The following is a 14,133-nucleotide window of genomic DNA, read 5'->3' as shown; positions in this document are numbered from 1 at the left end:
TTCTTCTCTCAATTGATCAAGTAGCAGTTGCAGAGGGCTCAGCAACGCATTAAGTCTCAAGCCGACAAACACAGGACTGAAAGGGAGTTTGCTGTTGGCGATTCAGTGTTGCTCTAACCGTATGTTCAGTCGACGGTGGCTTCAAGGTCCAGTCAGAAACTGTCTTTCAGATTCTATGGATCGTTCAAGATCATTCAGCGTGTCGGTCAGGTGCCCTACAAGCTTAACTTTCCGACTGATGCCAAGATACATCCCGTGGTTCACGTATCTCAGCTTAAACAGCACATTCCAGCTACTGCGTCAGTAAGTTCAGATCTCTCCTCTGTTAGTTCTGATCTTACGGCGGATTCTGGAGAAGCGTTCTGTCAGACGCGGTGATTCGGTGGTCCCTCAGCATCTCATCCAATAGAGTGACTTGCCATCTGAGATGGCGACTTGGGAGGACGCCACGATGCAATCGGACAACCTGCTGTCGATGCAAGTGTGATGTTATCGGATCTGCTACAGCTTGAGCACAAGCCACAAGCTGTTCTTCAAGCGAGGAGTGTTATAGCTCATGGGCCTTGGGTTGGTACAGCGTAGTGGGCCGCGTATGTGCGCGTTGGTGTAAGCGTGGAGTCGGTGATTGGCCAGCGGTGCTTATAAGTTGAGCCTTTGTAAACAGAACAATCATCCAAGAATAGCTGAATCCGTCCTAACTACCCGTCCCATGAATTCTGCCGTGTTCCTTCCTGTTCTCCCCAACTTCTCGCTACGTTTCCCTCTCATACTCCTTTCAGCTAATGCGTACATCATTGTGTATGTACGTACTAATTTTGTCTCAAAATAAAAGCTGTATGGGAAAGGAGCAGTAACATCCGACTCATCACCATGCTTATCCATATCGTTGATGTGGGTCCATTCTTTTTCTTAGAAAAAAAGGCCCACTTAACTGGTACTGGTACTTTTTTATGTAAAAAAATTATATTATTTATTACCATTAATGTTAGCATTTACATCTGCGTGTTACGAAGTTATCTGTTTAGCCACGCATCCATTTTATCCTTGTAACAACAAGGAGATATATAATAATCCTTAAAAAAAACGTGTCTTCCTTCCATGGTCTTTTTTTCTTGAGCTTACATGTATAGCTCGAAAACGAAAATCTCTTTCTTCTGTGGTCTTCCGTCCAATTCAGGCTATTGACGGTGTTAAGTGTGGTATAAAATGGCGTCGCTGCCCCTCCCGTTTCCAGAGTTAGAATGCAAGATTGCATGGACTGGTCTGTGGACTGGGTGAAAACGTAGGGACCCTTTTAATCTTGACCGCATATCAGAAGATGAATGGCTCAGGTCCACAGGTATGCATAGTATTGGTGTATTTTGGATTTATTTTTCTGAGAAAAAACGGCCAGATGACATCACGTGTTCACCATAGGCATTGCTCGGCCGCACGTTCGATTCGGCGCAAGCACAGCAGCGCACCTGCGTGCGTGTGTGCACGGGGAGGGCGCACAGGCCTTAGCGCTCGGCCATGCATGGGACCGCCTCGAAGCTCTGCTCCAGCAGTTGCACCTGCTCAGCCATCAGACGGAGAAGGCGTTGCTGGTGAGCAAGACGTCGCGTAGGGAGCGGAGCGGCCGAAGAGCCCCTGAGAGATGGCGCCGGCGAAGGCGTTGGCGTTGACGTCCAGCGTCTGGAGTGCCGGGAGGCCGGCGATCTCGGCGGGGACGTTGCCGGAGACTTTGCTGTGGGCGAGGGAGAGCGATTGGAGCACCTCGAGGCGAAAGAGGCCCCGGCCAAGGGTGGGAGGGGGGCTGGCTGGCCGTGGATCCGGCGGTGGCCCCTGGCCGGAGATCCCGTCGGCGCCCTCCTCCGTACTCGCTCGCTCGGTGTTTTTTTCCCACCCTCTTGTGCTGCGGTAGAAACAGAGAGAGATCAAAATAAGCAAAAGGGTGTTTTAGTCATTTTGCGTGTCTACTGAGTGGGAAAGCTCACCGGAGACCCAACAAACTTGACGGAAGGTCACAAAGCTAACCGGAGACGCAAACGGAAGGCGAAGAAAGAGATTTTTATTCTCGAGCCATACAGATAAGTAAAAAAAAAAAGATTATAGAGTTAAAAAAAAGATTATAGAAGGAAGGCACATTTTTTGAAGGCCGTACAAGTAAATATCTATATATAATATCTCCTACCCTAATAATAAATCTATTGATGGCGCATAATAAGGCAGGTACTCTTACCCTAATAATAAATCTATTGATGGCGCATAATAAGCCTCAAATTATATCTAATGTAATAAATGTTTGACATCTTTACATAGTATAAACCTTAAAAACAAGCTATCCTAATACAGATTTGAAGAGGGACCTTTATTTTTTTGTAAAAATAAAAGCTAGACCTTTATTTTTGGTCACCTATTGGCATTGCTGCGGTCAATTAGGTAGCATAACAAAAATTCTCTCAATTTAAAAATATTTAGAAATTTTCTAAAATGTTTCTTAAAAGTACTCTATCTTTCAAAAATAAAAGCAAAGCACATTCTCCCAGTTATCCTGAACAAGTGAACACAAACAAATACCAAAAAAGCAGATCCATCTGAATATCGTAATTCATTTCAATTTCCCTCAAGAAATTAATTTAATTCTGCAGTTTCCTCAATTTCTCATGGTCTCGTGGCTCGCCGCTTCTCCACCTCCCGTCTCGTCTGCAACTGCTACAGCTCCACCTCGGCCCTCTCGTCAGTCGTCACCGCCGGCCTCCACCGCCGCCTGCCCACCGCTCGCTACTCTCGTCTCCCTCACTGGAAGAAGAACCCGGCTGTCGCCCACTCAGAACTCCTCTGAGTGAGGCGAGCCTCACTCGCCTTGCTGGTTGCTGCTATGCCTTCCTCGCCGCTCGCCGGAGTCCACCGCCACCGGACAGCAACCACCACCTAGTGCCTGTCCCTGATGCCCATGGCGCCCGACCGCCCCTTAGAAGCCTTCCTCGCAGCCACCCGTGGCGCCATCGCGCACCTTCACCTTCCCGTCATCCACATCCCCGGATCCCATTCCGGTCCCAATCCCATCCCCAAGGAACCCGAGGCCGACTGCCTACTCCACCTCCACGTCGTCGTCACCAACTTCCTCCACAAGCCCCTCAAGTCATTCGCCAGGTGCTTCAAGCCCAAGCGGCGGGGAGGCAAACAATCCCTGCCGCTCCACTGGGATCACAGCAATGGCGCCACCCCGCAGCAGCAACTGGAGCTCCTGCTCTGCATTGCGTTCGACGCCTTCGCCCACAACCTGCACTTGCTGGAGGATGCCTGCAGGCAGAAAGGTGAAGAATTTGGTTTGGCTACCCGACAGCTCGAGCAATTTGTGGTTCTCAGGAAGATAATCGATGGGAAGAGGGCCGATTTCGATGGGTTCCTTTCCAACCTGGGCTTTGCAAAGGTTGGGCCACCGCCGCCACGAGCAAGGATCATGGGTGGTGCGTCCCCTGTCCCTGCACCAGCACCAGTAAGCGACCAGGAGGATGGTGGTGGAATTGGGGACAGCGACCAGGAGGATTGTGGTGGAATTGGGGACAGCGAGGCAGTGGACAATGCTAGTGGTACACAGCAACCAGCACAGAGATTGCCTGCCTGGCTGCTTAACATTCCTTTGTCGAATGTGGAGCGTCTGCGGTCTACGTTGTCGGCAGTTTTACTGACAGAACTCATTGAATTAGTCCCGCAGCTGGTGAGCAGATCATCAACATTGGCAGATGCACATCCTGACAAGAAGAAGCTTTTCTCAGTGCAAGATTTCTTCAGATATGCAGAAATTGAAGGTAACATCATTTTTCATTTTCGAACAGATAGGTGTCCTCATTTCAGTATGTAGGCTCATGGTCTGCAATTGCCAATCATGCATCGATTTTACCATATGGCACCAGTCGGGGGAATCACCAAATTAGGTCAGTGACCGTCAGTCCTCTGTAGAAGGCTGAAATGCCAGTTTTTATGTCGAAGTTCTTATATTGTGCATAATTTAATCACTAGACTTATTCAAATATGCAGATTCTAAAATCTGTACTGATGTTATCCATTATTGTACCACTGTATCTAGAAAATTTAGGTGAGCTACTATCAAAGATATGCCTATCAGACATTTTAATTGATCCATCTGTTATTTTTCCTGTTAGTACACTTTTGGTCAGGCTATGGTCTATATCCATCATAGGATTTTCAAACTATGGCTCTAATCGGTGCCTCAGCAATTCAGCATTCTGCATAACATAGTGATACTTATGAAAAGGTTGCTCTTTTTATGTATTAGCTAGATCATAAGGTGATATTTGTAGCTGATGTTCTGCTGCTGCAGGAAAGCGATTCTTTGAACAGTTAGATAGAGATGGTGATGGCCAAGTCACTCTAGAAGATCTCGAAATTGCAATGAGGAAGAGGCGGTTTCCAAGGAGGTATGCTAGAGAATTGTTCCGCCATACAAGAAGCAACTTCTTTTCGAAATCAATTGGGTGGAAGCAATTTTTATCCTTGATGGAACAGAAGGAGGCAACCATTCTCCAAGCATATACCACGTTGTGTTTGAGCAAGTCTGGAACACTTCACAAGAATCAAATTTTGACTTCCTTGAAAGGTGCTGGACTTCCGGCCAATGAAGATAATGCCATTGCCATGCTACGGTATCTAAATTCTGATTCAGAAGCATCAATCTATGGCCATTTCCGGAACTTCATGCTTCTACTTCCTTCAGAACGCCTTGAGGATGATCCTCGGTATGTCTGATGTATCCTGTTAGAAGAAACTTGTGCTTGAATTGGCTTTAGTGAATTGTGACTCTGCAACTATCACCAATTCTGACTATCTTTCAACATTATATGGTGCTCTCTTTTCCATCTTACCTTTTCTTCACTTACAAATGCATTCAGGAACATCTTGTTTGAAGCTGCTACTATTGTTGCTGTTCCCCCACCTATAGAAATATCCACAAGAAGTGTTTTGAAGTCTGCTTTAGCTGGAGGTCTTGCAAGTGCGCTCTCTACCTCTCTGCTGCATCCTATTGATTCAATGAAGGTACAGTACCATGCTTGTTTATACCGTTTTAGTTCAAACAAGTGATTCAATAAAGCACATGACTATGATTGCCCATCACAAATCAATAAGCATGTGGTTTGCCAAGGCATTATCTGTAACCTCATGGATTAGTTTAAGATAACAGTTCAGTCTACTGACCAAAATACCCAAATTCAATTCTTTATCTTTTTTGCTGTATCAGACACGTGTCCAAGCATCTACACTCTCATTCCCAGAGATCATTTCAAAGCTTCCACAAATTGGGCTTCAGGGATTGTATCGAGGTTCTATCCCAGCAATTCTCGGCCAGTTTTCAAGGTCTGTGCTATTTAATTGGTTTATATGCAAAATTCTTTGTAGGCTACAAAACTCAAATCCTGTCATTTGCAGCCATGGTTTGAGGACAGGAATCTTTGAAGCAAGCAAGCTTGTATTAATTAATGTCGCTCCGACACTTCCAGAGATTCAGGTACGATTTACTACTCCAGTACTTGTGCAAACTCTATATTCTCTATAATAAAGGGACCTGGAGCACCTTATAAATCTCATGATAGAACAGAACTTAGTATTTGTAACAGAAACTTTCTGGTCTCCGCAATAATTATTGTGCTTTGTGGAATTGCTTGATGATTGGCTTTTTGTTCCATAGGTGCAATCAATGGCTTCCTTCTGCAGCACAGTCCTAGGGACTGGTATACTTTGTGAGGTTCTTAAGCAGCGTTTGCAAGCTGGAATCTTCAACAATGTAGGGGAGGCAATTGTTGGCACCATGTGACAAGATGGCCCAAAGGGATTTTTTCGTGGCACTAGGGCCACACTCTGTCGCGAGGTTCCGTTCTATGTCGCTGGAATGTGCCTCTATGCGGAAGCTAAGAAGGTATCCTCAGTTTTTTATTGATTCTATGTTTTCACCAGACCTTCAAGTGGCATTCTCAAATCCCTATGTTGTTAACAAGTCAGATACTACCTTTGGCTGATTTTGAGCTTACTATCAGTTCTACAGTTTGGAAAACCCCCCAAAAAATTTACCATTCCTCTGACTCTAGAAAGGTAGCCTAATGGAAGTTTGTTACTTGCATATGTAAATGGGTGAATTGGATTCTTGCCCTTACAATTTTCAGAAGTTGGAGATTTGTCCTTACAATTCGAGGAATTGGAGATTTGCCCTTCATATTCTTGCCCTCCTTGAGCTTTGCCCTTTTCTACGTATGAAGCCTTCTTGGACCCACTTGCAGCACTTGTATTTTTGTATTGGACCAAAATGCCCCTGGGTCCCATCAATCTTTAACTCAACCGAACGGGTATTGAACCCACGGTCTTCTCTCTATCTCCCTCACCGGTTTCTCTCTCCCATGTTCTTCCTCGTTACCTCAATCGAAGAACCCTAGCCATCGATTGGAGGCTAGCGCTCGGGTGACTGGAGGTGACTGGTCGAGGCGGGGGCGCGCACGGGCGACTGGAGGCACGCGCGCGGGGAATAGGCGGTGGGCGCGCGCGGCGATTGGAGCTGGGCGCGCGGCTCCTTGAGGTCGGCGCGCGGCGATTGGAGGCGGCCGAGCGGCGAGAGGCGGTGGCCGCGCAGATTGAAGGCGACGCCGGCGATTGAAGGCAACGGCGATTGGAGGTGCCCCATTCTTCTCCTTTTTTCCCTGGTACACCCCATTGTCGTCGTGGCCCGACCTTTGGCGCATCTGCTTCTTATCGCCGTTGACGCCCGCCTGTCTTTGTCATGTGCATATGGTGCCTGTTGTTGCCCAGATGAGTGGCAGTCAGTATATGGGAGGAGGTGCTGCTGGCTCCAGCTCGGGGGGCATCCAGAGCTCGGCTTTCGCCCCACTCGTGGACTGCCCACACTGCAAGGTGAAATTAGTACGGATCCGAAGCAAGCAGCAGGCCACTTTTGGCCAGACCTTCGTCAAGTGTCCGAACAACATCAAAGTAAGTCAAATTTTTTTGTTCAATTTTGTGCTTTTGGATGGTGGTCATGAAGGTATGGTTTCATCGGTTGCAGGATGACCCAACTACATGCAGCATCATCATGTCCGAGACGCAGTATGAAGATGTCCTACGTAATCCAGAGCAGCATCCAATTTGGTGGAAGAAGGCGATCCTTCCCAGTTGTGCAGATGGTGGACATGGGTCTGTCGACCCTATTCTAGAGTTCAAGGAAGATTTCGATAAAATAAAGGCAAAACTTGACAATGCTGTGAATGATGTCTCGAAGTTGAAGGTGCAAGTAGAGATTCTAAAGAAGGACTATGTCATTATTGTAGCCGTGTGTGTAGGTGTAGTCATTGGTTGTATTCTGAGCACAATTTGGAAGTGATGTAGCCGTGTGTGTGGCTTTTGCCTATCAGATGTATGACAATAGCTATTTGCTAATAATTGAGTTTGGAATTTGCAGCCTTGCTGCCATTCTGTTATCTATTTGAGCAATGTTAGAGCTTAGGCTCTTGAGGCTGTAGCCAATTCTTAGGTCTTGCCAATGCTTAGGTCTGATAGGTCTTGGCACTTCTCCTAGCATAGGTCTTGCCGACCATAACAAGCAATCTGGTGGTGTATGCTGTCATATAATTGAGCTTTGCTCTTGTCATTCTATCATCTAATTGAGCAATGCTCTTGTCATCTCCAATTTGAATGACCTGGACACTGGTTGCTTTTTGCAACCATAGTTCTCATCTCCCATTCTGAATTCATAATTGTGAAATGCAGTTCAACAACTAACACAGGGATGAAAGGAAATACTGTAAGCAAACTATGTGTACGTACCTGTGATCAGGTCATTCAAATTGGTCGTAGAAGCCGATCGAAGGGTTCTGGTCACAGCGAGGCTTCCAGGCATTCCCACCATCTGAGCTACCTGTGATCAGTGCATTTACAAAATTTACACACCCTATAAGCTTCAGCATATGCTTATCAATAAAAAGGAAGACACAGGCACATTGCTGTCCACTTTTGTATATTTTTTTACTATATTACATTCCTAGACAGTATACACATCTACATTGGGCACTTCTACTGAAAATTGTAAGGGCAAGAATCCAATTCACCCATTCACATAAGCATTTCAACTTGTTCACTTCTATCATAGATCGCACACAATTCACAGTTTGCTGCCATCAAAGGCATGTAGTTGACAATTCACTAACATTATATTACTTGTTCACTTCCATCACAGATCGCACACAGTTCACAGTTTGCTGCCATCAAAGGCATGTAGTTGACAATTCACTAACATTATATTACAAAACAAAGGTCACAAAATATCTGGAAATGCACCATCAGTCTCAGTGTCCTCCACAGAACATGTCTATCAGGCTTCTCATAACCTTTGCTGAAGGAGCAGCAGCATCCTTCTTCTGCTTCTTCAACGGTGTTTTTTTCTTCTTAGAAGTTGTCTTTTTCTTTGAAGCCTTCTTTTTATTCCCTTTGGATGGTCCAGCATCATCAGTTTTGGATGGTCCAGCATCATCATCTGTCCTCTTCCTGTAAATGCACTTTTCATTAAACCACAGTACTAGTAAAATGCATATAACAGTAAATAATTCAAATAAAATCTTGCCTTTTGTTGGGTCTAGCAAGTTCATCATCCTCTCCAACCATGTCAAGCTTGCAGGTCTTCTCGAAGTGTCCAAAACCTCCACACCGTTTGCATCTCACTTTCTTCTTGTTGGGATTGTTCTCTAGATAACTCCTAACCCTTTGCACCTTTGGCCGACCTGCTGGTCTTCCCAACAACGGTGGGTGAACCTTGAACCCAAGATCAACTTCTGGCCACTGGGACCTGTCTGTCATTGGTTCAACCCTTCCTTCATAGGCAGCTCTAAACTTAGCAACTGAGTAACACTCATGCACGAAGTCAGCTATTTGCATTCCTCTATTAGACAGTATCCATGCCAAGGCATGCTTGCATGGCTTGCCAGTTACCAGCCATTCTCTACATGAACAATTCTGATTTTTTAGATCCACAGTATGTCTTCTCTGGTTGTTCCAATCATCAAGTAGTGTCACCTCAGCAAAGTCATCATCACTAACTTTCACCTTGACAACCTTCAGATTGGTGCTTATAAGATTCAGTTCCTTCAAAATACCTGGTAGGATCCCATCTTGCAGCTGTTGTCCAATCTTCCTTCTAATATACCTTTTCTCCATTATCAGCTCCCTTAACCTGTCTACTAACTCATGGATGAGAAGACCTTTCAAGTGCTTGATCTGAGAATTGAAACTCTCAGAAACATTGTTAGTCAAATAATCACATTTGCTCTCTTCAGAAAAGGCACTTCTGTACCAAATTCTACCATGATGCTGGTCAAGGTACTTAAGTGCAGCTGGAGCATACTAAAAAATTTTGTTCATATGCCACTTAAACATATAGTCAGTATAGCTCTTAGCTGCAGGGTAGAGATGGTCAGTGAAAACATCCCCTGAGAAGTGTTTCATGAAGTTGCTGTACATGTGCCTCATGCACTCCCTGTTTTCAGCTTGTGGAAAAACAGCCCCCATAGTTTTCTCTAGTCCTTTACAAGCATCTGAACACAAAACTAGTTCTGGTGGGTCTTCTATGACTTTGTGCAGATTTTTTAGGAACCAGGTCCAGTTATCCTCAGTCTCTGAGTCAAAAATAGCCAGTTGTGCCCATCAACACCTGTTGCTGCAGCCAACTGTCCAGTGTACTTTCCATGCAAAAAAGATGCATCTACACCAATGAAAGGTCTACAACCAGCTAGGAATCCATCAATGCATGGCTTCAAAGCAACAAAAACCCTCTTGAACCTATATTTTTTACCAATCTTCTCTAACTCTATGTCTACATGACTTCCAGGTGAACTTTGTTTTAGTTGAGCAGCCCAATTGAAAAGAAGTTGGAAGCTCTCTTCATACGTACCATGAACTTTATCCAAGGCGACCTTCAATCCAGACCAAGCTTTTGAGTACTTTAGTTTAATTCCAAAGTCACCCTCCAATTTCTCTTTTGCTTCCTTTGCTCTCTTTGTTGGATTCTTCTTTCCCCAATCTCCAAGTCTATCTGCACACCAGCCCTGGGAAGCCATTCTCCCTACTCTAAGCTTGGTGGTAGGACAATCGTGATCTGAAGGAAGCTTTTTGATCTACAGAAAGACAGATAGACATGGTAATGTTTTTGCAAATATAAACAAGAACATTTATCAAATACAAAACAACAACTACAAAGAATGTACCTGTACAGTTTTCTTATAAAAAATGGTGGAAGCATGTATTCTCCAAGGGCATCTCTCAGCAGCACACCTAGCTGTGAATCTTGACTTATCTGATTTGTACCCAGCAACAAGCTCAAACCCCTTGTTCACAGCATAGTGCCTTATTGCTTTTCTGAATGCAACTATATCAGGAAACAACGCCCCCACCTCTATTTTTGGGTTGTTTGGATCATGCAGTACTTGGACCTCGAGAGGGTCAGCATCATCCACCTCTGCCTCTACCTAACATGGAAGAATGGATCAGATGGCTCAGCATAAGTTGGCTCAGCCCTAACATTAGTGTTAGAATTGTCAGTTGGCTTTGCAAATTGAGGAGCAACCGGCACAATCCCATACATGGCCTCATCATCAACACCCACATATTCCTCAGCATTATCAAATATATCGGGTTCTCTATCTGGCTCGACATCAACAGCTGCCTCTGGATTATCAGGAGCAGCATTAGTGGGTTCTTTACACATGTTGGCAGCTGCCTCTGCCTCTAATTGAACATTTGCATCATCATGAGGAACCACACATATAGGCTCAATGACATCAAATTCAGCTTCCACACAAATTGACCTATCGAATATATCGGGTTCTCTATCTGGCTCGACATCAACAGCTGCCTCTGGATTATCAGGAGCAGCATTAGTGGGTTCTTTAGACATGTTGGCAGCTGCCTCTGCCTCTAATTGAACATTTGCATCATCATGAGGAACCACACATATAGGCTCCATGGCATCAAATTCAGCTTCCACACAAATTGACCTATCGAATACACCTACCACAACCTCACAGCTCATCTCCTCCTTATACATTTCAAACAAATCTAGCATTTGAATCTCACCCACTATTCTGGCATACTCATTCAATCTTTTGTCAAAGAACCAAACAGTGGGTGTCTGGTTACTGCTCAGATTCAATTCAGTTGCCAGATTTTTCAACAGTAAGTCCAGTAACATTGACCCATACTCCACAACCCACTTAAACGCATGGCCTTTTGTGTAACATTTCCTACTAGCAGAATCTTTGGAAGCAAAACCTTGGACTTTAACCTCTAGCACAAACATCCCATCCCTACCATGCAGTAAATCAAACTCCAAATCAAAGTGTATACATGCACAGCTAAACGATTCCACCAAATCAAGGGAACTGTGGTCACCACAATTAAACAAGGGAAAGGAGGAGGAAAGATTACCTAGGAGCAGTGTTCTCCATCGTTGCCGCACCAGTGCGGCAAATCGGCGCGCCCGACTCCGGTCCCTCCATCAGGGCGCCTCCATCGCCACCACTGGACACGCACGGGTGGTTAGGGTTCGTCGCAGCCGCAGATCCTATCGTCGCGCGTCGGCTTCCAATCGCCCGCTGTCTCCACTCTCCAGTTCTAGGGTTTGTTGAGGAAGAAAGGGGAAGAACACAGGAGGGAGAGAGACGGGAGGGAGAGAGAACACGGGAGGGAGAAGGGAAAAGCACGGGAGATGGATGGATGTGGCTTCAGCCGTTCGCCTCTCCCTTTTCCTCTTGTCCAGGGGGGCATTTTGGTCCAATACAGACATACAAGTGTTGCAAGTGGGTCCAAGAAGGCTTCATACGTAGAAAAGGCCAAAGCTCAGGGAGGGCAAGAATATGAAGGGCAAATCTCCAATTCCTCGAATTATAAGGACAAATCTCCAACTTCTGAAAATTGTAAGAGCAAGAATCCAATTCACCCTATGTAAATACCTGCGGCTTGATTTATTTCTTTGTTACACATGAAAGTTGGTACCAAATGGAGCTGCGTTAGGGGTAGAAATTTTCACTCATTTAGTCAGTTACCACTTACTAGTGCCACTAGTGGTTTTGATTGTCATAATTTGTAAATAATAGCTGTATCTGTCATGTCAGTACCACTATGCCTTGCTTATTGACATATTTAGCCCTTGTTTAGTTCGCGAAATTTGGATTTTGGGGCTACTGTAGCACCTTCGTTTTTATTTGGTAAATAGTGTCCAAACATTGACTAATTAGGCTTAAAACGTTCGTCTCGCAATTTCCCACCAAACTGTGCAATTAGTTTTTCTTTTCGTCTACATTTAATGCTCCATGCACGAGCCGTAAACATTCGATGTGACAGATACTGTAGCAACTTTTTGGATTTTGGGATCCAACTAAACAAGGGCTTAATGATGTCCGCCTTGGTTTTGCAGGCAGCACAGCATGTTTTGAAGAGAGACTTGGATGCATGGGAAACAGTGGCAGTGGGAGCATTGTCTGGAGGACTTGCGGCAATAGTGACCACTCCATTTGACGTGATGAAGACGCGGATGATGACTGCCCCTCCAGGCACACCAGTGTCTATGCAGATGATAGTCTTCTCCATCCTTAGAAATGAGGGTCCACTTGGGCTTTTTAAGGGCGCGATCCCCCACTTCTTCTGGATTGCCCCTCTTGGCGCAATGAACTTTGCAGGCTACGAGCTTGCCAAGAAGGCGATGATCGAAGATGAGAGCAAGTCCAGAGAATCAATAGAGGAGAAGAAAACCATGGTGGGTTCCAGAGGATAACCTACCTTTCACCTGGTTAACATGTATGGTGCAAAGAAACTGAAACCAGACAACAGGAAATTTAGTGCAGAGAAGCAACAGAACACCTGCCATCTTCCTTGTGAATCCAATTTTTAGGTTGTCATACATGTATGGTGCAAAGAAACTGAAACCACACAACAGGAAATGTTCCGTCCATATTGCAGTGAAGCAATAGAACATCTGCCACCTTCCTTGTGAATCCAATTTTTAGGTTGTCATATTTCCCCCTCCGATGGAAATTTGCCGAATTTCCATCCCCGTAGGCCTTGAGATGGCTGTATAGTACAGTAGACGAGAAAAGGACTAGAGGATAGAGGCACTGCTGGAGCTGCTGTTCTTTTGCTGGACAGGACAGCTCGCTTCTTGTTTGTTGTTTAAGGATGATCCATAGCATGCCTTGTTAAACCTGATGTAAATTTGCTGCTGTACTTGCCCTGGTTACCAATGGCTTTGACCTGATTGTTTTTGGTGGTTGAAACAGACTAATAAAGTGATAAGTAGAACAAATAAAAAAAATGTAATGTTGAAGACAGTCCTTGCACTGTTATCTGTTGGAGAAAATGAATAACAAGGGGAATAAATAAGGAGGAATTGGAGTGAATTTCTAATTGTAGCCTTCCATGACCATAATATTCTATCTTCTGAACTTTGCTAATAAAAAAATATACTAGCACTAGTGTACTGTAGTGAAACCTCTTTTGATCATACTAACCTTTTTTTTTTGCAAATTAAATTGACCCGACTTGTAGGACGCAAGGCAACGGGGAAAGGCAAAGCCATTTTAAAAGCCGCTGGCTGGTTTTGTTTGAATGAAAAAGCCAAAATTGATTCCAGGTGGACTCGGTCGAAGGCGCAGCCCAACAAGATTGACCTTGAACTTGTCGACGGAGGTGAGGCGTCCAAGCAACCTTTCTTGTTTGCCAATTGCCATCAGCTCTCTCTCGGAAAACTAGCTCTGGCCTCTGGCCGCCTCCCAAATTCCATTTCCGATTCTAGTTAGATGGAGGCGAGAAGGCGATCCAGCTCCACTGCATCCTTTCCTCCCTGCGTCTCCGTCGACTCGGATTTGGATTGGGTTCCCCTGCAGCTAGGCTACGCTTCGCTCCGGGGGCCTGGGCCCTGGCGTGCTCAGCTCCGTCCATCCCAAATCCCTTCCATCAAGCTAGGTGAGTAAATAATTCCTACCCTTGAGAGGTCTTGAGGAATTGCCCCTCCTGATTTATGGTATAAGCTTGCTTCTTCTTCTCCTATAAATCCCTTATCCCTTAAGCTTGCTTCTTCTTCTCCTATAAATCCCTTATCCCTTAAGC

The 14,133-nt window shown here is 45.2% G+C and overlaps 2 pseudogenes; one reads left to right on the top strand and one right to left on the bottom strand.

The window, feature by feature from the left end:
• The first annotated feature begins 2,659 nt into the window (after nt 1-2,659).
• Nucleotides 2,660-13,988, top strand: LOC136486036 (uncharacterized; annotated as a pseudogene).
• On the bottom strand, nt 8,081-11,933 carry LOC136486039 (uncharacterized; annotated as a pseudogene).
• Nucleotides 13,989-14,133: the final 145 nt, after the last annotated feature.

The sequence above is a fragment of the Miscanthus floridulus genome, chromosome 10 (assembly GCF_019320115.1).
Source record: "Miscanthus floridulus cultivar M001 chromosome 10, ASM1932011v1, whole genome shotgun sequence".
Classification (NCBI taxonomy): Eukaryota; Viridiplantae; Streptophyta; class Magnoliopsida; order Poales; family Poaceae; genus Miscanthus; species Miscanthus floridulus.
This window is presented reverse-complemented; position numbering and strand designations above follow the sequence as displayed.